This window comes from Delphinus delphis, chromosome 2, assembly GCF_949987515.2.
Source record: "Delphinus delphis chromosome 2, mDelDel1.2, whole genome shotgun sequence".
Lineage (NCBI taxonomy): Eukaryota > Metazoa > Chordata > Mammalia > Artiodactyla > Delphinidae > Delphinus > Delphinus delphis.
In genome coordinates this window covers 33,610,585-33,634,788 of record NC_082684.1, presented here as the reverse complement: position 1 = coordinate 33,634,788, position 24,204 = coordinate 33,610,585, and the positions used below count along the sequence as shown (strand labels likewise).

At 52.6% G+C, this 24,204-nt stretch overlaps 1 long non-coding RNA gene across 1 annotated transcript; it reads left to right on the top strand.

Annotated features, from left to right (window-relative positions):
* Nucleotides 1-957: 957 nt before the first annotated feature.
* Nucleotides 958-21,696, top strand: LOC132420177 (uncharacterized). Its single transcript, XR_009518325.1, has 4 exons — nt 958-1,567; nt 19,806-19,937; nt 20,592-20,784; nt 21,558-21,696. It is a non-coding gene; the product is annotated as an uncharacterized lncRNA (long non-coding RNA).
* Nucleotides 21,697-24,204: the final 2,508 nt, after the last annotated feature.

Here is a 24,204-nt window from a genome sequence, read left to right as displayed (position 1 = left end):
TTAGGTCACCCCATTATGAGCACGTTTCTTTGAAGAGGTAGGGGCGGGCCCAGCAGAGCGCTGGAGTCGCACTCTCACCACCCCCACCCCCCCACACACACATATTTTTACTGCATTTCTTATTTATTTGTCATTAAATTTGGCCGGGCAAACCCGGAAACCTTCCAAATCACAACCGTTTTTAGGAACCTGTTGTTTTTCACCTTCGCGAAACACACAGCTTTGGCTGCAGCCACAAACCTATGTGATCCCCAGTCCGTCTGCTTTAATTTGTCCCCTCTGGCTTAAATTGATGGCCCCCATTTTTAACCCGGCTGCTGCCCCTTGCTTTTCTTCTTTTGCTGTCCAGCTGCCTGTTGCTTCCCTCTCCCTGTTCCCATTTTTCAGCTTTTCTTGAAATCTGGCAAGCGCCAGAAGAAGAAATAACTTCCATCCACCTTAATTTAAATCATTCAAATGTAGGTTTCTTTCTTAAAGGGCAGTTTGCTCACTCCCTTCCCCGCTTCGAGAAGGAGGGGTTGGGGGAGCGGTTTTGTGCAGTTTCTTAGTGATGAGGTAATGAGTTCCAGATTTCAGGACAGAGTAGGGTGCGCGTTAAAACCACAAGGTTTGTCTGCGTCCCGATGTGAAGCTATTTCGGTTTTTTGATTCCCCCACTCCCCCAGCAAAAAAGAAAAAAAAAAAAGGCCCGTTGGTCTTTAACTCTGGAGGGTTCGCGAAGCTCTGCTGGAGGGGACGAGAGAGGGGCGGAGAAGCGGGGGTGGAAAGCGAGGGGGAAAGGGTCCGGAGCGGGCGGGGCCCAGGGCGCGTCCCGACCCGCACCCGATGTCCCCCTCTCCGGGCGACGCAGCTTTCCCCCAACGGTCGCGGGACCGGCCAGGAGCACCTTGACGCGGCCCGGGCGCCACAGGCTGGCTAAAGAGTCTTCCCCCCGCCTCCCTCCGCAAAGAGAACGCCGATTCCTCGAATTTCCTCCGTTTCCCAACTCCCGGAGGCCGCTCCCCTCCCCCGCTCCCAGGGGCCCGGGCTCCGCGGCGTCCAGCCTGGCCCGCTCGCTCCGGAGTTGTTTACCGGCCCCACCGACCGACCGGGTTAGTTCCAGCTCCCAGAACCTGTCTCTATAATTAAACTCTGCTTTTAATTGTCGGGTTGCAACGTCATTTCAGGGACTTTCCAAGGGTGAGGGAGACGGCCTCCTTAACCCTTCGCTGACCCGGCATCCGCGCCGCGGCGGACCGGGGAGCAGCGTCCCGCCGGGCCGAGGAGGGCCAGAGCCGGCCTGCCCCCGCCCGGACGTGCTCGGCAGGTGCCCGGTAGTGGCGGGAAAGGTTACGAGCCACGACCCGGGCCGGAAGCCCAACGGGAGGCGTGCACGGCCCTCCCCCACCTCCTGCGCTCAGCCCTAGGGTTCCTCGCCCGCGCCGGGCCCGGAAAGGCCGCCCCTTCACCTGCACGGCCTCTTCCGAGCGGGAGGCGATGAGCCAGCCAGGTTCGCAGTCCCAGGCCCGACTTCCGGGCTCTCCCCGCTCGCACGGAGACGGTCCCCTTGAGAGGAGGGTCTAAGCAGGTATTTTTGGCTTGGGGGTGTTAGGTTTTGTGAAGGGGGAAAGTGAGAGCGCTCGGAATTAGGGAAGCGCAATGGATGTATTCACCGGCCAGTTTGGGCGCACCTCGCGGCAGGTGAGGGTGTGGGGCGCTGGGCCACTGGCCCCTGGAGGGCCAGGCCTCGTCACCAACGCCCTCCAGGCACTCCTTTCCCAGAGACCCCTCCTGACCCTGCCATTGCGGAGCCCTGCGATGTTGTGCCTCCTCCCCGCTTTCAGGTCATTTGCAAAAGAACCCAAATTCTTCGGATCGGACCCCACCCTTCCCCCCACCCTCTGCTACACGAGACCCTGGGACACCGGCAGGGTTCCTGGATTAGAAATTGGGAGGAAGGGCCAAGTGCTGCTGGAGAGTTACCTGGTTCAGATTCAGGTGTAGTGCTTGTGGAATGCAGATTCCTCAGCCCGGACCCAGGCCCAGTGAATCAGATGCTCTGGGGTGGGGCCGGGAATCGGCATTCCTTGTAAATTTCCTGCTCGTGACTCAGTCACCAAGGTCTGAGAATCAGTGGTCCAGGACTTTGAAGTTGGGCCGTTTTGAATCCAAATCTTAGCTGCGCCATTTTCTAGCTGTGTGGCTTTTCAAGACACTGACCAAAGCCTCTAAAATAGGGATAATAATTCTGCCTAAAATTGGCCAGTAAAGTGCCTAGTCTCACGTCTAGCTGAACTCTTGTATATGCCCAGCCTTGTATGTAAACTAAACCATTCTTGGGGCCTGATGAAACTATGAAACAAATTCTGGGAATATTCACTTTGCAAAAGGATTCTTCAGCATAGAGGTCCATGAAATGGTCACCTCACAGCTTTGATCCGATCACTCTGTGACCCCCAGACCCAGCTCTGGACGAGGCAGGCCCCGAGGCCTGGAAAGGGGGAGAGGGCACTGGCCCAGAGCCTGGGGAAGAGCAAGGTGAGTCAGGATGAGGTGATGGGGATCTGCTGCCCAACTGGAAAACACCTGATTGTTGTCACAGATATGTCTGAAAACTAGATCACTGGGGCCTGTTGATATCCAGTAAAAGCCAGACCCTTCTTTCTCTCAGTATCCTCAAGCCCCTATCATAGTGCTTAGTGGGCGTGGCTCAGCTGCCAGTATCCTCCAAACCAGGCACAGGCTTCCAGAGAGGGCAGCTGAGGTCTGCTGTAAATGTGGCTCTGCACAGTGTCAGGAGCTTCTGGGGTACAGCTCCGGGAGCCCACCGCCTCCTGCCAGGACTGAGAGTCCAGCCCCAGGGCTAGCACGGCCCCGGGGGCTCCCATTGCCTGGCAGTGAGATGCCTAAACCCTCCTTCTTACGTCCATTGTTTTAACACTTTCCTCACAGAGATGTCCCACTATTCCATTAAGTTCCCAGACTAGCCCACAGCTTCACCCCACCCCACCCTGCCTTCCTTGCCTGGGCCTGCCTAGAGACACAGGATAGCGCATGAGCTTTGAGCCACCTAGACTTTGATGGGAAGCCCAACTCTGCCGGCTGGTTACCAGTTGCACAACCTCGAGCAAGTCACTTCACCTCTGGGACGGTCAGGAAGGTGAAGCCCTTTCCAGACAGTGCTTACCTCAGAGAGCCATTTGTCCCCAGCCACTCCAAGCTGCTAGCAGTTGCTGCACACCCCTCCCTGGGGCTTCCTTTTGCTGGGGCTTCAGGCAGCTTCCCAGCAGGCAAAGTGCCTCTCTCCCAGTGGTGCCTTGCAGCCTGCAGCATTTTATGGAAAATACCTGTTTACTCCCCACTGGACTTTGAACTCCTCAGGGCCAGGGCTTCTATATTACCTGGAACTCATGAGTAGAACTGCGTAGGTGGTCAGTAAATTTTTTCGATTTGCACTGAACCCTTGCTGTTGAGCCCATTTGGACACTTTGGTCACCATGAATCTAGCAGCAGGAGTAGAAGAAGGAACTGGCAGAAATTCCAGGGGTGGCAGGAAGGGAGGGCTTGGGTTCTGCAGGAAGCGGGGATGGCAGCCTTAACACTGGGATGTTCAGAGGGCCAGAGCCGGTAACTCAAGGAGGCTGGGCTTTCACCGTTTGCCCAGGGCATGTTCTGTGCACATGCTAAGAGGCCCTGGAATGAGCACTGGTCTAGGAGTTAGGAATAGGATTCTGGAGCTACTCTGCCTCCAGTTCAGTGGGTCATTTCTGTAGTCTGGGCTTCAGTGTTCTGAGATATACATGGAAAGGGTGGACTAGGCTGGTGGTGCTCAAACGTCACTCTGAGCAGAATTATCTGGGGAGCTTTCAAAATTATGCAGATGCCAGGTGCCAGGCCCCACCCCACCCCCAAACATTCTGCTTCAGTTGGTCTGAGGTGAGGCCCAGCATTTGTATTTTCTAAGCTCCCTAGATGACTCTACTATGAAGCCAGAAGCACTGGATTTGGTTGTTTTAGAGCAGTGGTCCTCCCCCGGGGGTGATTTGCACCCCAGTGAACATTTGGCAACGTCTAGAGACATTTTTGGCTGTCACAACTGGAGGAGAAAAGGTCAGTGCTATTGGCATCTAGAAGGTAGAGACCCGGGATGCTGCTAAACGTCGTGCAATGCAGAGGCCAAGCCCCCACACCCCCTCACCACTACAGAAAATTATCTGGCCCAAAATGTCAATAGTACCAAGACTGAGAAACCCTATTTTAGATGTTCTTTCCAAGATTCCTGTGTGCCCCCAAAACCCCCTCTTTTCGGCAGCCCAAGTAATTTTTTTTCAAAACCTGGATCTTGTATTACAAATTGTATTACAATTGCCTAAAACCCTTTGCTACCCATCCCTTTTAGAATAAAAACCAAACCCTTAGTCTAGCATAATCAGACTCTTTTACTGCTCCACTCTTGACTTTCATACCCCTTCCCCTCCCCACCACCATCTCTCCCACCCCTCCAAGGTACTCCTTGTGCTCTAGTCAGTTTCAGATGAAAATGAACCATCCTTCCTCCTGCCCCAGGGCCTTGACACATGCCTGTTTCTTCTATCTGATTGACCTTCCTTTGGCCCAAGTAAATTCTAAATCATTCTTTAGTACCCAGCTCAAGCATCACTTCCTCAACCATTCTTGGCGCCCCTCCCCCCATCAAGGCAAGGTATCTGTCTTCTCTCTTCTGTCTTCATGGAATCTTCATTTCCTTCAAAGTAGTTATTTCAATTTGTGAGCTTTTTTTAAACTATTTAACAGTAAAATTGACCTTTATTTGGTGTACAGTTCTATGAATTTAAACATGTGAATAGATTTATGTAACCACCACTTCAATCAGGAAACAGAACACTTCTATCACCACCCCCCGCCAAAAAAAAAAAAAACAACTCCCTTACACTCTCCCTTTGTGGTCAGACCCTCCCATCCCTTACTCTGGCAAACCACTGATCTGTTCCCTATACTGTCATTTTGTCTTTTCCAGAATGCTGTATAACTGATCTCATACAGTCTACATGATTTCACAGAGCATAATGCCTTTGAGATTTATCCATGCAGTTGCATGTATCAATAGTTCATTCCTTTTAATTGAGGAACAGTATTTCACTGTATGGGTATACCACCATTTGTTTATTCACCTGTTAAGGGTCACTGGATTAGTTCCTGTTTTTGGCCATTGTGAATAGAGCTGCAGTAAACACTTGTGTATAGATTTTTGTGTGAACGTAAGTTCTTATTAAATAAGTAGGAATGGGATTGCTCGGTCATATGCTAAGTGCATGTTAAGGTTTATTTTTTTTTAAACTGCCAAACCTTATTTGAGAGTGGATATACCATTTTGCATCTCCCACAACTATATATGAGAGTCTCCAGTTGCTCTGAATCCTTAGCAGCACTTCTAATTGTCAGTAATTTTTCTTTTATCCACTCTAACAGGTGTGTAGTGGTATCTCATTGTGGTTTTCATTTGCATTTGTCTAACAGGTAATGATATTGAACAACTCTTTTCATGTGCTTATTTGCCACCTGTATGTCCTCTTTGGTTAAATGTCTGTTCAAGTCTTTTGCCCACTTTTTAATTGGGTTGTTTGTTTTCTTAGTGTTGAGTTTTGAGAGTTCTTTATATATTCTGGATACAGGCTCTTGTTGAATAAGTGGTTTGCAAATATTTTCTCCAGTCTTATCTTCTCATTCTCTGAACAAAGTATCTTTCACAGAGCAAAAGTTTTTAAATTTTGATGAGGTCTAACTTATCAGTTTTATCTTTTATGCATCATGCTTCTGGTGACACATCTAAGGACTCCTTGCCTAACCTTAGGTCATTGAGATTTTCTATAGTTTTATGTTAGATTCATTTGGAGTTAGTTTTTATATAACATGGTTTAGGTTGAAGTTAAATTTTTTTTGCCTATGGAAGTCTAATCCCAACACTGTTTATTGAAAAGAGTACCATTTTTCTATTGAATTGTTTTTGTACCTATCCAAAATTCAGTTGGCCATATTTGTATGAGTCTCTTTATTCTCTTCTGTTGATCTGTGTGTCCATTCCTTCGCCAATACCACACTGTCTTGATTATTATAATTTTACAGTAAGTCTTAAAATCAGGTGGTATAATTCCTCCAACTTTATTCTTAATGTTCAAAATTGTTTTAGCTATTCTAGTTCTTTTGCCTTTTCATATAAATTTCAGATTCAGCTTGTCTATAACCACAAAAAAATCCTACTGGGGTTTTTATTGGAATTGCATTAAGTCCATAGATCAATTCAGGAAGAAGTACATATTTACTTCTTTACTATTGTGTCTTTTAATCCGTGAACATGATATGTCTATTTATTTAGGTCTTCTCTGATTTCTTTAATCAGTGCTTTGTAGTTTTTAGCACACAGATCTTATATACATTTTGTTAGATTTATACCTAATATTTCCCTTTTTTTTTTGGAACTAGAGTTGGGCCTTGAACAGTGCAGGGGCCAGGGGCACCAACCTTCCTCACAGTCAAAAATCCACGTATAACTTATAGTTGGCCCTCTGGAATATGAGCAGTTCCTCATATCCATGTTTCTGCATCTGCAGAGTCAACCAACCTCGGATCACGTGGTACTGTAGTATTTACTACTGCCAAAAAATAAGTGGACCTGTGCAGTTCAAACCAGTGTTGTTCACGGGCCAACTGTATTTTAATTTTTTATTTCAGTTTTCAGTTTCTCATTATTAGTTTATAAAAATACAGTTGATTTTTGTGTATTGACCTTGCATCCTGTGATCTTACAAAAGTCACTTTAGTTTTAAGAAGGTTTTTTGGTAGATTCCTTGAGCTTTGTTTTGTTTTTTTTATTTTTTTACTATAGAAAATCATGCTGTCTGTGAATAGGAATGGTTTGACTTCTTCCTTTCCAACCATATGCATTATATTTCTTTTCTTGCCATAGTGCCCTCTCTAGGACTTCCCCTATGATGTTAAATAGGTGTGGTGAGATTGGACACGCTCACCTTGACCCCAATCTTAAGGGAAAGCATTCGATCTTTCACTATTAAGTATGATATTAGTTGCCAGTTTTTTGTAGTCATTTTACTTTTCGACATCTCTCTTCCCCCCCAGCATGTCTGCTCCAGGAGCAGGCTCTTTCTGCTCTCAACTCGACCGGCACAGTGCCTAGCACACAGTAGGCCCTAAATAAGTAATTCTCTGCTTTGGCAACTTAGCCAGCAATAACCACCGTCCTGTGACAGACAACAGAGGGGACTAGCTGAACACACACAGACATCGCAAAGAATAATGTTACAATAAATATCCAAACGGGTCCAACCGGGCAGTGGCCCCATAGAGTTGACTATTTTAAGCTGTACAGCATGTGTAGATCGGCTTTCTAGCAAGCCATACTGTGTCAAAGCATTTATCTATGAGGAATAGATGACTGCTGTAAAATAATTATTTTAGATCAAGAGCATTCCATTCTCAAAGGGAATTTAAACAAAAAGCTCTCAGCTCTGAAAAACAGGGGCTTTCAGGGTAAAGAGTCCCACTGTTCTGAAATCTTAGGCCCTCAGACGGGTGGGGTTGTTTCGCTAAATTTATTTCAGCCGCTTATAGAAACAGAAGGGGGAAGCGGGGGGCGGCTGCTTGCACACCAGCCCTGGCTCTGGAGTATTAATATCTGCCGGGTCAGACTTTTATTTGGGTTTTCTTTTACCTTTTGGGGGTGGGGAGGCAGGCAGCAACAGGAATATCTCCCAGCAGCACGTCTCTGAGCTGTGGTTTCCTACCTTCCTCTCTATACATTCCCTGGCAGGCCAGACCCAGCCTACCCCTCCCCTGCCTCACCTTGGGATGGCCCTCTACCCCCTGAGCACCAAGCACTGGGCCAGGCCTTTTACTTTTTTTTTTTTTTTTCCAGGCCTTTTACTTTTTGACAGCAGCCTTCCTCCCAGGCCCAGAAAGAGTCTGAGCTCAGAGAGAGAGACAGATTGAATCTACGCGTCTACTTTCTCGCACAAGTATGAGTGTAGGAAGAGACTGGGGCCACTGTCCCGGGCCCCCATCAGGACCCGCCCACCCATTTGCACCCCCAGTGGCTCCACTACCTGGTGAAATCCAGGCCTGTTTATCCCTGTCTTCCTTCCCCTCAGGCTTCCCAAGCACCAAACACACAAGCCTCATAGTACCTGATACCTGAACACTCTCTTCTGTCACAACACCCCCACACAGAAAAAGGAGTTAAATGACACCACCCTGTCCCTGCACTGCATTTAGAATTAGCTATGGAGCACAGGTTAATTACCTCCCACAGACATGGGAGAAACTGAGGCACGGGAGAGGAGGCAGCAGCAGGTGACCTGCACCCACTGCAGGTTAGGTGAGACTAGTGTCTACCAGCTGGCCCCTGAAGGTTCCACGGAACCCGAAAGCACCAGAGAAGGCAGGGCCCTGTGTCTGGGAGCTCACTGCTACGCGGCCACAGCTGTCTTGAGGGCAGGAAGAGGAAACACACACAAGGAAGCTAAAAAATCTGCTGGGCTTAAGACTTGGATAATTACATGAGAATATGGGGAAGCACCTCACACAGTGCCAGGCCGGTGGGAACCCAACAAATGGCAGCTTGATTCTTTGGCAAACTCCCACTTCCCGGGTCGCCAAGGAAGGTGGGGAAAGAGGCATCTATCCTCTCCACTCCCCAGCCCCCGGGTAGGTTGGTGGGAGGGAGGATGGCCCGGGGCAGGAGCTGGGGAGAAGAAGCCCAATATGAAGATTCTCCAGCTCTAAACCGGGGGATCTGCTTCAGGGAGGATCGAGGGTATAGCACATACTTGTAAACTGTAAAGTGCCCGCGGGTACACTAAGTTCCTATTTTGTCCTAGCACCAGCCAGCTGGCTTTGAAAGTATCCTCCAGCCCTCTGCAGCAAAACCCAGCCCAGAGAGGCGCAGACCCCACCCTGAGGAGCTGTCCCTTTCAGAAGCAGGACCCACCGTCCCAGCCGGATCAGGGATCAGACAACTCTTGGAGGGTCGCCGCACAGGCAGCCAGCAGAGGAGAGCATGGGTCTTTGCCATCACCCCGTGACCTCTTTAGAGTTGAGTTTCTCCCGCCAACTGCACCCTCCACCCCAGAGGGGGACCGCGGGCCCCCAAACCAGGGCCTGCCCTTGTCTGACCAAAGGCAACCAGATCTGCTGCAGCTGTTGAGTAAGAGAACAAGCTCTCCCAGAGACCAGGGAAGCAGCTGGAGAAAGATTCCTGCCAGCCCGGGGGTGTAAATATTTATACAGTGTGGTGCGTGCGAAGGGGGAAGGCAGAGAGAGGTGGCAGGAACGAGGCAGCACTGAGACCGCAGACTGAAGGAGCGCGTGCTTTGGGCTCCGCTGGGAAGGGCAAGAGGCTGCCGGATCCTAATCCTACATCAGAGAGGCCGGGTCCTCGCCCCCAGCTCTCCTCTAGAATTGAAGGGAGCACTTAGAAGAAAATCCATCATCTGTCCCCTAATCATCCCTCCTGTCTAGGTTGGCCCTCTATGTGGGGAAGGAGGGAGGCGCTGCCTGGAACCAGAGATAAACCAATTCTACGGGGCCCAGGAATCAGGGCCTGGGGGCTCCTGGGGCTCTGGTTCTAGGGTCTTGAGGGGTGCTAGACCCAAGAGTTGGACTCTAGGACTAGAGGCTTAGAAAACACAAGGAAATATAAGCAAAATATAAAATAAGCAAAGCTTTGATATAATCAACAGTCCTTTGTAAAGTGGCCCCGAAGGCTGTGCGTGGATGAAGGAGGAGGAAGTGGACGGGACTCAGCAAGGTGGCAGGGTGTGGAGAAGGCGAGGGGAACTTGATGGTGCTTCCAGAGAAGCACGTGGCCACCATCACCACAGGGCCTGGGCAAAGGCAGCGCAGCCCAATGGGCGTCCACCTGGCGCTCTTGGGCCCCTCCACCCCAGGGTGCAACTCAGCTGCAGGTGTGCCCCTGGCGGAGCAGTGACACATCCGCCCCTCAGCTGGGCCCGCTAAGGACTCAGCCAGCACCCAATGGCATTGACGGCCCCGGGTGGGAAGCCAGCCTGGGCCGCGGAGGACAGCCAGATGGACTGCAGTTGATTTGCCTCAGACAGCTGGGCAGCAGGGCCAGGCTGCTCCCACCGCCTCCCACGCCACGCCAGACAAGGAGGGGTGTGGCTGCAACTTCTAGGATTTCTCCGCCACCGCACCCGTCAGGAAGTACCACCTGCTTCTATCGGCACCAGACCTGACCCTCAGGGCCTCCCGCAGATGAGGTCTGTGCCGCCCCCAGTGGCCAGGAGCCTTTGAGACACCTCGCAGCTACCAGCCTCTTCTTGCATTCTTCCTGGGCCCTCAAAACGCCCACTGGCCAGGGGTGGGGGCTGTTGGGAAGGAAGGACCTTCCACCGGAAAACTGCCTCAGTCTCCCCAGCAGACAGCTCCAGATGCCCAGGCTGGCTTCGGCCAGAGACCGAGGATCAAAAAGGATCCCCAGACTTCCCCCAGAGGCAGCCCCCATGCTGCAAGGCCTCCCACCTACAGCACAGAGCTTGGCAAGTGATACATTCCCCATGGGGCACCTCCCCTGAGCCTCAGCCTTTCTGGGTGGAACCTGATGAGTCCTCCACCTGTCCACCGAGAAGGGCTGATTCCATCGCCTCCCTGAGCAATGGGGCCCAGGCCCACACACCGTGGAGGAAACACCATCTGCCCCCAACCTTCAGCCCAGGCCTGGCAGACGACGTCAAGCCGCACAGAGGGAGAACAGCACTGTCCCAGCCCACTCTCCAGAAGGAAGCCCCTCTTCCAAGGACCCCGGGGCTGGGGGAGAATCTTCAGACGCCCGGGTCCTCTTCTGCCACCGTGGCTCTGCCTGCCGGCTGTGGCCTGCCTCTTGCCAGCACCGCTTAAACAGATGAACAAGAATTAAAAGCCTGTGTGGCCCAAGGAAAGCTTTAGTGGACAGAACTGAAGCCGAAGGAAAAGGAACAACAACAACAACAAACTATAAGAAATGGGAGAGGAGGGAAATTTCAGGAAACAGACAAAATAAACCATCCGGGAATCCAGATGTAGAACAAGGAAAGCCAAAAGAAAAGAAAAATTATGCTAAGAAGGCAGAGTGGGGTGGGAAGGAGAATTGAGAATGAAAAAGAAGAGTGGGGAAGATATGAATACTCTGAAAAAAAAGAAGAACGTGAAAGCAAACAACACCAGAAAAAAAAATAAAAAATAGAGACCCAGGAGAGAAAAGAGGCAGCCATGAATTTAAAGCAACTGCTCTGACCCTCAACCAGCCACAGTCAGGACTGTTGTGAGCCTTACTGCTTTTTGTGGATTTCAGACTCTTCCAAACACTGAGCAAGGACAGTCCCAGAAAAGCAAGCTTTCCTTCTTGCCCTTGTTTTTCCTACAATTCTCCCAACTCACCCCCACCATTGGTCTTTTGCAGAGTGAGGGCTGATCTTCCTGGGGCAAGGCCCCAAACCAGTCTAGCTTGCTGCAGAACCTGGTGGCTTCCATCACGCTGCCTCTGGAGCGCTCCCTGGAGAATCTGAGCAGAAGCGTTAGGTGTGATGGAGCTGGGTCATCAGCTTTGCATCTTCCAGGCAGCTCTCTGAGGACCAGGGCTAACCCAATCCACAGACACAGGGTTCCCGGAACAGCAGGGGTTCATGGAAGACTGGTATACCCAACTCTAGGCAAAACTAGAGGAGTCCCAGCAAATGCAACTTTTGGAAACAATGTTGACGATTTAAATTCACCTCCAGACATTCTGAAGGGGACCTAATGATAGCCACAGTCTTCTCATTGCCATGGTGGGCAAACAACTTCTGGAAGTTTGCCTTTACTGCTTAGTGTCCATAAACCCCCATGAACACTTACAGAAGACACTGGTTCCTCTCCTTTTGTCTGTCTGGCCTCTTGATTCTGCCTTCTGCTGCTTCTCTTTCTTCTTTGAGTCCGCCAATGCCTCTCTCCTCTGTGTCTGCTTTGGTTTTTCCATTTCCCACCTCTACCTACTCTTCCATTTCTCTAGGGCAGCAGGAGTTGGGAGAAAGCTGAAACAAACCAAGAGGCAAAATCAAGAAGTAAAGGAAGGGGTTTCCCTGGTGGCGCAGTGGTTGAGAGCCCACCTGCCGATGCAGGGGACACGGGTTCGTGCCCCGGTCCGGGAAGATCCCACGTGCCGCGGAGCGGCTGGGCCCGTGAGCCATGGCCGCTGAGCCTGCGCGTCCGGAGCCTGTGCTCCGCAACGGGAGAGGCCACAACGGCGAGAGGCCCGCGTACCGCAAAAAAATAATAAAAAATAAAATGCGAGTGAACTTATATAGTTTAGCCCCCAGGCTGTCCGCGGTGGGTGAGGGAGGCTCCTCGTGGACAGGGGTCGAGCCTCACCAGGCCACCTGAGACGGCTCCTCCAAAGTTCGGCCAAGGGAAGCCACACGGGCTGAACTCTGACTGACTGAGGTAAAGAAAACTGTGCCCACACCAGCCCTTCTCCCTCCGAGAATTCTCAGGTACTTGCCCCTGATTCTGTACGTTCCGAAAGTCACATTTTTCCAAGTATCAACAACTGAGAGATGTGACAAAATGTACAGAAGGGATAATATCTAGGTTGTGGCCTAAGATACGCAACCCAGTTTCTTCCCATCCCTCCTAACCTTCAAACCTGTCACCGTCATGTAACCTATGACTCAAGCTATTATTCAACCATAAAAAAAGACAAAGCAAGAAATTAGAGGCTGTGTGACCTAAAATGTATTCCATTCAACTGAGCTAATCTCCTAATAAGGGCGTGTATAATAATAAGTGATGCTCTATCTGTTCTGGAAGATGGGAATATTGCAGGGAAAAGTGCATGGTAACTGCAGATCCTAACTTGTCGAGATTTGTCCTCAAGAGGGTAAGTGCCTGGTCCTAGGCCAAGTTGCCTAGCATTTTGCTAAACGAATCTTAAAGTTTGACAACCAATGTGCTGCAGTGGAGAGCACCCGATGTTCAGAGTGACCCCCTTCAAATCCTAGCACTGCCCCTTCCTAGGCCAGCAAGGCACGTACCTGCCCTCTGCTAGTCTTGTGTGTTGTGAAATGGCAGTGACAGCAATACCCACCTCCTGGGGCTGCCGTGAGGACAGATGAGCAAAGCGCTTGGCACGAGTGAGCAGCCCACTCCGTGAACCACCCTGTCAACTGCTGCTGTACGTTAAGCAGCAAATTGGCAATACCAAGACGGCTGGAGGCCCCACAAAGTGGGGCTCCACGGAGTCACTGGAAAAGAGTCAAGTATCCCAAGCAAGAGAGAGAAGAGGGTCCCCTAGGAGGCCCAGGCAGCTGGCGGGTGGACCACTGCACGGAGAGCCAAGGACAGCCACTCAGACCGTGGGTGGGAGGACACAGGGGGCTGCTCTCCAGTCCTTCCGCATTAGCGCAACGTGCTGCATCCCCACCCTCCCTGTGTTCATCCTTACGTGAGACTCCGCTCACACTGACGTGGCCCCCACTATGTGCACGGCCCCGGCCAAGCGGAGGGCTGTAGCGGGGTGAGCTTAAAAACGATCGCTGGCCTCAGAGAATCGGTAACTGACCATTCTTGCCCAGATTCAGAAATCGGTCCCTTTAGGAGCTATTGTAAGGATACGACCAAATACTGAGAAATTCTTATTTCAGGGCCAATTTTTTTTTCTTTAAGTAGAAAGGCAAAGAGTTCAAAAAATGTTCTGGAAATGTGAACAGCAAATGAATCTTAGTAATATTTAGGTGGTATTATTAATTTTTAGGTGAAATAAGAACAATGTGGGTAAGTGTAATGAGTTTTTGGGTTTTTTTTTACTGAAATACTGATAGATGAAGTGATATGACCTGATACACTGGACTTACTTTAAAATTATATGGGACGTGGGGAGGCAGATGGTGATGTAAATGGACAAACTTGGCCAGAGTTGGTGACGGGTATGTCACCTTCTGTATATGTTTGAAATTTTGCATAATGTTTTAAGTTCATAAAAGCTGAAAAAACAATGTTAACTCAGGGATTCTCCTCTTATTGGTTCTTGCAACACGATATTTACTTCCCAAGGACATGTGCTCTTGGACAAGAGGTAAGGCTGTGGGGAGACCTGCCAGGAGCTGGGAAGGGCTGGAGAACAGACAGGGAGACCACCACTCCGGGATCGGGAAAGTGCCCCAAAGCCTCCTCCTTGAACACCCTGAGGACCAAGAATGCCATCCTGCCCCTCAGGGCCTCCCAGGCCGAGAAAAAACATTCAGAGGGACTGCTGTCCATTTGCACTGCTTTTGAACTCAGTGAAAATTATTTAATTGGTTTCAATGTATTTTAAACCACAATGAACTTTTTTTTTTTTCTAGCAGACAGCCACTATAACAGAGTGGGCAGGTATTCTAACCTCACTTTCTTCATCTGGTAAAGTGGGGAGAATCACATGTACCCCATTTCCCAGAGCGTGGGGTAAATGAGATTAATGGTCCTAAAGTGCCCTAGCACTGTAAGCACTGATAAAGGCTGTGTCTGACTTGAGGCGTGTTTGGCAAATGTCTGACCGCGGTGGAGCCACCCCAGCTTGGGCGCTGTTTGATATGCAGATGCTTCACCTAAACATCTAAATTCAATAGGAGTCAAAGCACGCGTTCTCTGAGACCTCTCTGGGCCAGGCAACCTGCTGAGTGTCGGCCCCTTTGGGTATCACAAAGAAGCCACTGCTGTGCCCTTCCCTCCCCAGAGGCGCCACCCCTGCTCTGAGAAGAACAGGAGTGAAGCCCCCAGAGTTTTCTCTCTAGATGAAGAATGAGTCTGAAAAGGAGGAATAGGCTCTGCCCAGTCTGGGCTATGGCTCTGAATGGAGAAATGCATCCTAAGAAAGCAGATCTTCCGCAGATCAGCTCACTCCCAAAGATGGGGGCCAGGGGTCTGGGGCGCACAGACAGACAGACAGCAGGCCTGCTCAGCAGCACCCCGACAGGGAGCTTCTGGAGCTCTAAGCAGCTGAGCGGGCAGGACAGCCTCCAGACACCAGGGGGCAGCACAACACACCCTCCAGGGATCCGAGGGACCCACCAAAGACGACCCGGCAACAGATGGCTTCCAAGACAAACCTCAGTAGCCAGGGCATGCAGAGGGAGGCATCCCAGAGAGGCAGATGGCCCACGCCGCCAGTTCAGAAGTCTTTGCCACTTGCCCCAGGCAACTGGTGAGTGGCTTCCTGCAAGACCAGCTTCAGCCAGAAGAGGGTGTGTGTGACCAGGTGAGGAATCCACAGGCTACAGGGCTGGCAGGGCTGAGGGAGGCAGTAAAGGCAGAAAGTAGGCCGGTGGCTGAGAGAACGGCCACGCCAAGTCTTTGGATCCTTGCTCTAGAACCTCCTGCCAAGCGAATGAAAGGTCTGTCCCATCCTAAGTTGCTCCACATTCTCTCGTTCCACTGTCCACTGGACCCCACCATATGTTCTCTGTGCCTTCACCCCGGAAAGAAACAGAAAGGAGGAGAGCCCAAGACAAAGTTCGAAAGTTCTCGAAAGGTCCTTAGGCTTTGGGATCTTTGAAATGCATTCACAGGATTATTCTAAGCTCTCGGAAAGCCCCCTGGCTCCACAGAAGAGAGCAGTCTCTGTTGCAAGACCTTTGGAGCTACAATGCCTGGGTTCAAATCCCAGCTCTGCAATAATGGGCAAGGTACTTAACCCTCTGTACCTCAGTTTCCTGCTCTGTAAAAAGAGGGTAACAGGGCTTCCCTGGTGGCGCAGTGGTTAAGAATCTGCCTGCCAATGCAAGGGACACAAGTTCAAGCCCTGGTCCAGGAAGATCCCACATGCCACGGAGCAACTAAGCCCGCGAGCCACAACTACTGAGCCTGAGCGCCTAGAGCCCGTGCTCCGCAACAAGAGAAGCCACCCCAATGAGAAGCCCGTGCACTGCAGCGAAGAGTAGCCCCCGCTCGCCACAAGAGAAAGCATGCGCGCAGTTACTAAGACCCCACGCAGCCAGGAATAAATAAATTTTTTTAAAAAGAGGATAACAATGACTCTCTAGGATCACTGCTTACAACAATAACAATGGCTGGTTACAATATGGGAAGGCATTTGAAGAGAGCATGAAGTTCTCAGAAAGCAGCTCAGAGACATACATAGTACTGCTCTCAGCACAGGCCCAAAGCCCCAAAGGTCTGTGCTTCTTTCCCTCAGAACTCAGTTCAAGGACACCACCAGGCTGTGGAGGCTGCCTGGAGCACAGGCCCTGCGTCTGGAGTGTGAGTGGGTTTAGCTAGTGTTTCCCTGGAGCAGTGGAGAGGTAAGCAGGTACCCAGTGCAGCCCTCCTGTGTCCACTTTGGGTTTTGTGCAGGACAAGCAGAAGACAGCACTCAAATCTAAGCTGGGCTCCTTAAACTCACCAGCCAGAGGCCAAGAGGCAGGCTGGCCGCCCTGTGCGGAACGGGGAGAGCCAGCCTTGCAGAGGCGAGGCCTGCACCAGAGGGTATGAGGAGCCTGCCGGCCTCAGAGCAGGGCTGGGCTTCCCCGGATGGAGAGGGATGGGGAGGAAAGAGTTAAGTCGACTCTGGGCTCCGCAGCTATAAACAGTGAGCCAAGGGAGGGAGGGAGCTGACACAGGATGTGGCCAGGGCTGAGCTGTCTGATTATTAACTTCACTTTTATTTGGAGGGGGATTCGATTCTCTGTTTTACTTCCCATCAAGGAAGTGAAAGCCCAGGTCTCAGAGGGGCCTGGTTTCAAATTGTTTTGTCACAGCTCATTTATTTTTCCTCTTAAATAAATAAACAAAACCACCTCTTTGTTTTCCCCTTAATGAGCGTTCAGCAAATCATCTGTGGGTGAGGCATGAAAGGGGTTTTCTGCAGTCCTTCATGAGGCACTTTTGGCTTTTTCTTTTAAAAGGAAAAAGAAAGGATTCTTCCTTTAGCTTCCACCTTCTCCGAGACTCTCAAGGCGCTTTCTTTTCTGCTTCATCCTGAGATCTCAGCCTGAAATCATGACCTCAAGCCCAGCCAGAGACATAGACCTTCCTTTGCTGGTCCTTGGGGCCTGCCCTGCTGCCTGCCATCCCATGTCACAGGCTCCGACCCCCAGGCCACACAGAGGAAGCAATGAGAACACTTGGGGCTCAGTGGTTAGTCCTCTTGGTCAAGCTAGGACCCATGTTTTTTGTTCCCATGGCACCCTGACGTTTCCAGCAAAAATAACAAAGCAATTAAACACACAAAAGGACTCCATTACAGGGCTTAAGAAAACACCATTACATGTTCCTTTGCTCAAGGTTCAAAGTGTTTGGGAAATCTGTTTACAACACCAAAACCCATTCAATAATTTCATGACGCTCCTGCGGCAACCCTTTCCTGAATGACCTACATGTGCGAGGCACCAAGGGGGACGCCATAGACCACCGTCACACAGTCCCTACCTTCACGGTGCCCACGATTCAGTGGCGGGGGATGCAGAGAGGAAAACAGGACATCCTACAGCAGAGACCAAGGGAGCTTCCGGTGGGCAGGGAGGGAAATGACGGGCTCTGCTGGAAACGAAGGGTGTGGAACTGGAGGAAGGCTTCCCGGTGAAGCTGATATTCAAGCTGCACCTCGAAGGGCTGATGATATTAAGAAGAAAGTGTATTCTAGAAGCTGAAAAGTACCCAAATGACAGAGAGGCAGTATCAATGTGTGAGCCACATCAGATATGAGACCACAGGAATGTTGGGGCCTGGAGGGCTTATGGTTCCTCAGATGGCATTCAGAACGGCAGCTAAAGTCCTCACGGTGGAGAGGGGCTGAAAGGAGGCGGCCACTTGGAGTCAGCTCCAGGCTGCCAGTCCTCGGCCTGGCTGTGAAGAAGCTGCCCTCTATGCTGTAAGCAACAAGATACAACACTTGGATCCACGCTCGTCTGGGCTCCAGACGCTCTGCTAGCCCCAAACACCTGATGGCCACCAGGAGCGCCGTTTGCTGCCTGTTTGCGGCCTCTGGCTTTCTCTTTTGGAATACGGGGCAAGAAGAAAACAGGGAGTGACTGGAACAAGTCCAATTCACTTACAAAGGCGCTCGGGCTCCTAATGCTAACGGGATGGGGTTTCCAAACGCCCCCGAGGGAGTTGCCAGGATCCAGGATTTTCTTCAAGTTCTTGGAAATTCTTCGCCGTCCCCGTGGCATCGCAGCTTCCAACCGCAAGCCTGCCCAGGCCTGGCTGGGCCGCGGCCCCGGCCACGAGAGGGTTAAGGCGCCGCCAAGATGGCCGCCTTGTTTTGCACTTCGGAGGGGGTCACGCGGGAGGCTGCCCTTTGCCTCTGGGGAGGCGGTCAAAGCCCTGCCCCTGGCGCTCTGCCCTCGGCGGCTTGACGGCATCTCCTCCCTTGCGCGTCCTGCACTCCGGGACCTCCGAACCTTCCAGGCCCCAGGCGAGCCAAACTCCCAGCCTTCCAGGCAGCAGACCGGGCCTTGGAGGAGCGAGGCAGGGAGGCCCCCTCGGACATACCGGGCCGCGGATGCGCGCCGGCGGGGTCCCTTCGGCCTCTAAGAACGTCTGGGGCCCGTGAGCCGAGGCCGCAGCCTGGGCCGCGATCCCTTTCTATTTTCTTGTCTCCTGGCTGAAGCCGCCCCAGCTGCCTCCCGGGTAGGCCTCCGCCTGCAGCCGGGCAGGGACGCGATGGACGTGGTCGCACTGCCCTCCAGTGGCCAGTCCGCCGAACAGCACGGTGGGCCGGGGTCGGGGTCCCGGTGATGGCGCAATGTCCGCACCCTTGGCCGTCCCTCCTCAGAGGAGGGCTGCCTTCCCCTTGCTGCTTTTGAAGATGTGGCCTTGCTCACCCCCAGCGCCTTTTATAGGCGGCTCAGGTGGCCCTTTGCCACAGTGGCCACTGACCCAACAGCAGGGGATTTGCCTCTGCCAGTGGTTCTCAAACTTTTGTGTGCACCTGAATCCTGGTGCCCAGTTGGTTCAGACCCAGATTGCCGGGTCCCACACCCAAAGTCAGAGAATTTGCATTTCCTCTCTAACAAGTTCCCAGGTGCTGCTGCTGGGACTATGTTTATAGAACCACCGGCTCAGTGGCTCATCCTGTCCTGGGGATTCTGTCATCCACCCATTGGGCACTAAGGACCAGAAGTGACCGCCACCAAGTTCCCCCCCTCATGGGGCCCACTCTAACAGAGAAGCGAGATTTGTTTAAACAGATAATCTCATAAATAAATATAAGATTCCATTTGAAAAAGTTTTCAAATTCCCATGAAGGAAAAGAATAAGGTGCTCAAAGAACATATATATATACGTACGTGGAAAACTATTTCAGATTTGGGATGAAGTGGCTCGTGTTCCCTCTCTGAGGAAACCCTTCAGTTGAGGTGGGAAGGAGGAGGGAAGAGGGGAGGCTGGGAGAGGGACTGAGGCTGCAGGTAGAGCAGGTGAGAGCTGTAGACGATGGATGGAGATGCAGAGACTGGAGGGACAGAGCTGGATTGGGGGAGTGGGTAGGCAGAGGGTCAGAGTCCCCAGGTCTATGTATCTGGTACCCAAAGACCTGCCTCTTCAGAAGGGGTAACATTCAGAGGAACCTGGATACTGAGCCCTTAGCCACCCTCCACAGTGCCCGAGAATGGGGTCCCCGCTGCGGGAACATTAGCCAAGTGCCCATGACCCATGAACTTGTTGCTCCTGAACCAGATCTGCCCAGGCTCCTTCCCCAGGCCTGAGGGAGTGCCGCATTTGGTGGATCCAGGTGAGCAATGGTGAGAAGACCTGGCGTACCGTCTGCCCACCCGTGCACTGGATGTTTCATCTCCCTACTGCAGGTCCAGGATACAGCCGTTTCTCCAGCGAGCATTTTTAAGTACCTACTGTGCGTCTGCTCTGGAGTCACTACAGTGACGTGTGAGGTGTGCTACAAAGGGTGAGGCCTGCCCCCAGACTGTCCTGCAGGGCAGGTAGGTGGAGGACACCATCCCTGGCCCCAGTCGCAGTTCCCAGCCAGCTGCCTGAACCTGCATCCCACACAAATATCCCTGGGGCAGCTCCTGGCAGGGAAGGGGGGAGGGAGCAAGATGACGAATGGAAGCCAGGAACTCTGTTGTGAGGATGCTTGTTACTTGGTATCAATGCCAGTTTGATGGCAGGGGGGTGAGGTGACGACCAGCCACTCCACTACCTCTGTGCCTCATGCTTCGGTGAGGAGGCATCTGCCCATTAGGGCTGTCGCCTTGCACAGTCACTTCCCTCCCCAGTTTTCTCATCTGAAAAATGGGGGTGGGGATGAGTTGTATTAGATGATCTCCAAGGTGTTTAGGTCCAAGCCTAGCTCACCAGCGCACTGCTGGAGGGACGGGTGAAAAGGCTTCTGCTCAGTGACCCCACACACAACCACACAAAGTCAGGCCTGGAGGCTAATCACCTCCAGGTTGGGGGGAGGGAGAGAAGAGCATCTGGAAAACTATTGCAGCTTCAGAGTCAAACCAGTCCAGTTCCAGTTACTGGCTCTGCTCCTGACTCACTGTGTGTTCTGCAGCAAGTGGCTTAACCTTTCTGAGCCTCAGCTTCCTCGTCTGAGAAGATGAGGATAACATTGTACCTTACCTCATAAGGTTGATCTGAAGGCGAACAGTGAGAGCTACCACTTATCAAGCACTTGTTCCACGTGACGCCCCACGCCAAGGGCTTCTCAGGAATTACGTGAGGTCATGCGTGAAGCACTGGCCCGCTGCCGCCAAGGAGTGAGGTTGGATAATGGGAGCCTTGGTGTTGTCATTTCACAATCGCCCCCAGTACTTGGCACAGGTGGGTATATTCAGTAGACAGGAGGGGACTAGCAAGCCCTCGGCATATAGTAAGCACTCAATAAAAGATAGCTTTTATTATTAAGACAGAAGGGACCCTTGTGAAGAGTTCTTGCAGCAAAGGGAAATGTAGGGGACGTGCCATGAGGCTGGTACACCCACTGCTCCCCAGAGGGCCAGCCCCGTGCCTAGTTAGCCAGTGCCTGGGCTGGGACGTCAGCTCTTACTCTTCCCAGAGCACAGCTAATTAGCCTCCCCTCAGCCAGGAGCTCCCCAGAGGAAAGGTGTCTAATACAAATGCAAGGCGTGACCCTCATCTTTGTAACCAAGGTTCCCTTGGGTGAGGAAGGCCTGGGGTGGAGAGACAGGCCAGATCAGGGCCTCGCCTTCTTTATGACAGGTTCTCAGGAAAGGGAGCTGCGCTGGGGTGCTTGTGAGCCTGAGAAAAAGGCTTCATGGCAGTGGGCGTGGGACCCCCAGCGGGGGGGTCCCTAGGCCCTGGGGGTGGGAGGAGCTGGGTGGCTGAGGGGGCAGAATGCTCCAGGCCCTAGGCTGCATCTCAGACCAGGAGCTCCGGAGCCAGGAGGCAGCCTAGGGCAGGGTGGGTCCGAGCCACGGCGCTGATGCCAGGCTGCCTGATGGAGATCCCAGCTCCACAGTGGCCCTTCCATGTCCCAGAGCCTCAGTTTCCTCATCTGCAAAGTGGGGATGGTGATAGCGCTGACCTCACAGCACTTAGTACTGTAGGACCTCATGCATTTGTTCCTTCAACAGACATTTATTAAGCACCTACTCTGTGCCAGGCCCTGGGTGCTGGAAATACCATCATGGACAAACGAGATCAAGCATCTCTCCCCTGTGAACTTGCATTCTGAGTGGAAGATAGACAATAAACACAAGCACCAAGATATTCCTAACACTCTGCCTGGCCGTGGTCTGCACTGTGAAGAAGACAGGGGTCGAGGTACAGGGCTATGGCAGGGGTGACATCTCAGACACAGTGGACACATGCACATTCCAAGGCAGGTAAGAGGCAGGTCTGGGCAGATTAAGAAACAGACCGAGGTTGAAGGCCCAGCCCAAAGCCGCCCAGCAAATCCAAGGCTAGAAGCTGGGTCTGCAGCACAGGACCCTTGACCCACAGCTGTTGGAGCAAGCACAGAAGTGCCCCTTACCTCTGGCTAAAGGAGGCGCCAGCCTAAGCCGCCTGCCCTCATCTCCGCCTTGGCCTGTGCACTGGACCACAGTCTGCACGGGAGGGAGGAAGGGTCGCGGCTGCCAGGGTAACGCAGCTTCCATTCCTGACATCCGCCAGGGCCTCACATCCACCTCACATCTCTCTCACCCCTCCCAACCGCCTAGCAAGGTCAGTAGCAGCCCCATAATTTTCACTGAGGTGAGATTCACATAACAGAAAACGAACCGTTTTAAAGTGAACAATTCAGTGGCATTTAGCACATGCACCGTGTGCACTCCCACCCGTACATAGTTGCAAATCATTTTCACCAGCCCAGAAAGAAACTCAGATCCATGAAGCAGTTGCTCCCCCTCCCCCCTCCCCCCAGCCCCTGGAAACCACCAGTCTACTTTCCATCTCTATAGATTTGCATATTCTGGACGCTCCATGTATCCAGACCTTTGTGCTTGGCTTCTGTCACATAGCCTGTATTCAAGGTTCACCCACGTTATAGCACAGATCAGTATTCTGTTTCTTTTTATGGCTGAATACTGTTCCATTGTATGTGAGCACCTCCATCGTACAGACGATGAGACAGACAGACTCAGGGCAAACAAGCAACACCCAAAGGTCACAGCCTGTCCGTGGCAGATCCAGGACTGGATCCCAGCCTGAGTCCACACCGTGGAAACCTGGCCACGCGGGCCCGCTCCCCAGAGGGCCCCAGCCCAGCCCTGCGTCCCAGGGTTGGGGAGGGCTGCCCCTGCGGGCGGATGCCGGCTCCCCCCGGTGTGGCCCAGCCTCTTCTCAGCACAGGTTCACAGGTGTGGGCAAGGTGGCCTCCCACTCACCCTGCTCCAGTCTGGGCCAGAGCGTGGCTGAAGAGGCCACCTCCTCAAGTGGAATTCCAGGTCCCGGCCAACCGCAGGTCAGGGCACTCCTGGGCCCCAAACCTTCCTACTCAACTGAGTCATGAGGCTGTGAGGCGCCTCAGCCCTGGGGCAACCTGGTGGGCCGGCCAGGTCAGGAGCGCTGTCCCCAGCCAGATGATGGTCGTGGGCAGAGCTGCTGGCCCACCCAGCAAGTGGATACCTCAATGCACAAACGTTTGTTAAGCCCCCATTCTACACCAGGGACCCCACCTTTAAGGTGCTCCCTCTCTGAGGAAGTCACCAACCCCAGAACAGAAAGCGGGTGCTGGGACCAAGGAATGGGACACAGGGAGTCCCTGACCTCGGTCAAGAAGGCCGCACGTGCCAGGCCTGCCAGCCTCCCTCCCGCCTCAGGGCAGGTGGGGGGCACAGGGCAGCTCATGCACGGGCCACTGGGATGCCCACCTGGGCTCTTCAGTGCCCAAGCAGGAAGCAGTATTCACTGTCCACGTACCCTATCCTGACCGCGTGCCCACCTAGCGTCCATTCATTCATCTCATTCAGTCGGTCACACCCATCACCCTACTCGGCAACAAGGATGCAAAGGTTAAAAAAAACACAAATGGGGCTTCCCTGGTGGCGCAGTGGTTGAGAGTCCACCTGCCGATGCAGGGGACACGGGTTCGTGCCCCGGTCCGGGAGGATCCCACATGCCGCGGAGCGGCTGGGCCCGTGAGCCATGGCCGCTGAGCCTGCGCGTCTGGAGCCTGTGTGTACGGGAGAGGCCACAACGGTGAGAGGCCGCGTACCGCAAAAAACAAACAAACAAAAAACCACAAATAGTCCCTGTCCTTCAGGAGCTTAAAACTGAGCGGGATTATGCAAAATGTGGCCCGGGGCAAGGAGACCAGAGCCAGGGCCCCAACCCAGCAGGCAGCTGCAGCTGGAGTGTAGGTCCCACACGTCCCACAGCTGGGCCCATCTCTAGACTATAACCCCTCCCCTGACCCACACACCCACTCAGTAAATCAGGCTGAAACTGGGCCTGAGGGCTTTGTGCTCCTTAGCCGCTACCCCTACCTGCACCCCCATCCAGGGTGCAGAAGGATTTTCCCCAGCACGAAATGTCCCCACAAAGGTCCCCTGAGGACTGGCAGAGGGAAGGAAAGGACACCCAGAGCCCCAAAAGGGCTCCATCGCATCGCTCCTAGAGGCTGCCGTGGGGGTGCTGGCCTGACCTGAATGGCCAGGCTGGGCCCCCGCCCACAGCAGCACCCCAGCCGCAGGGCACTTCCTCGGTGCCGGGCACACGCTCAGCACATCACATGCATTTCTTAAACCAGTAAGATTTTGACCAGTGACTTGCCCAAGG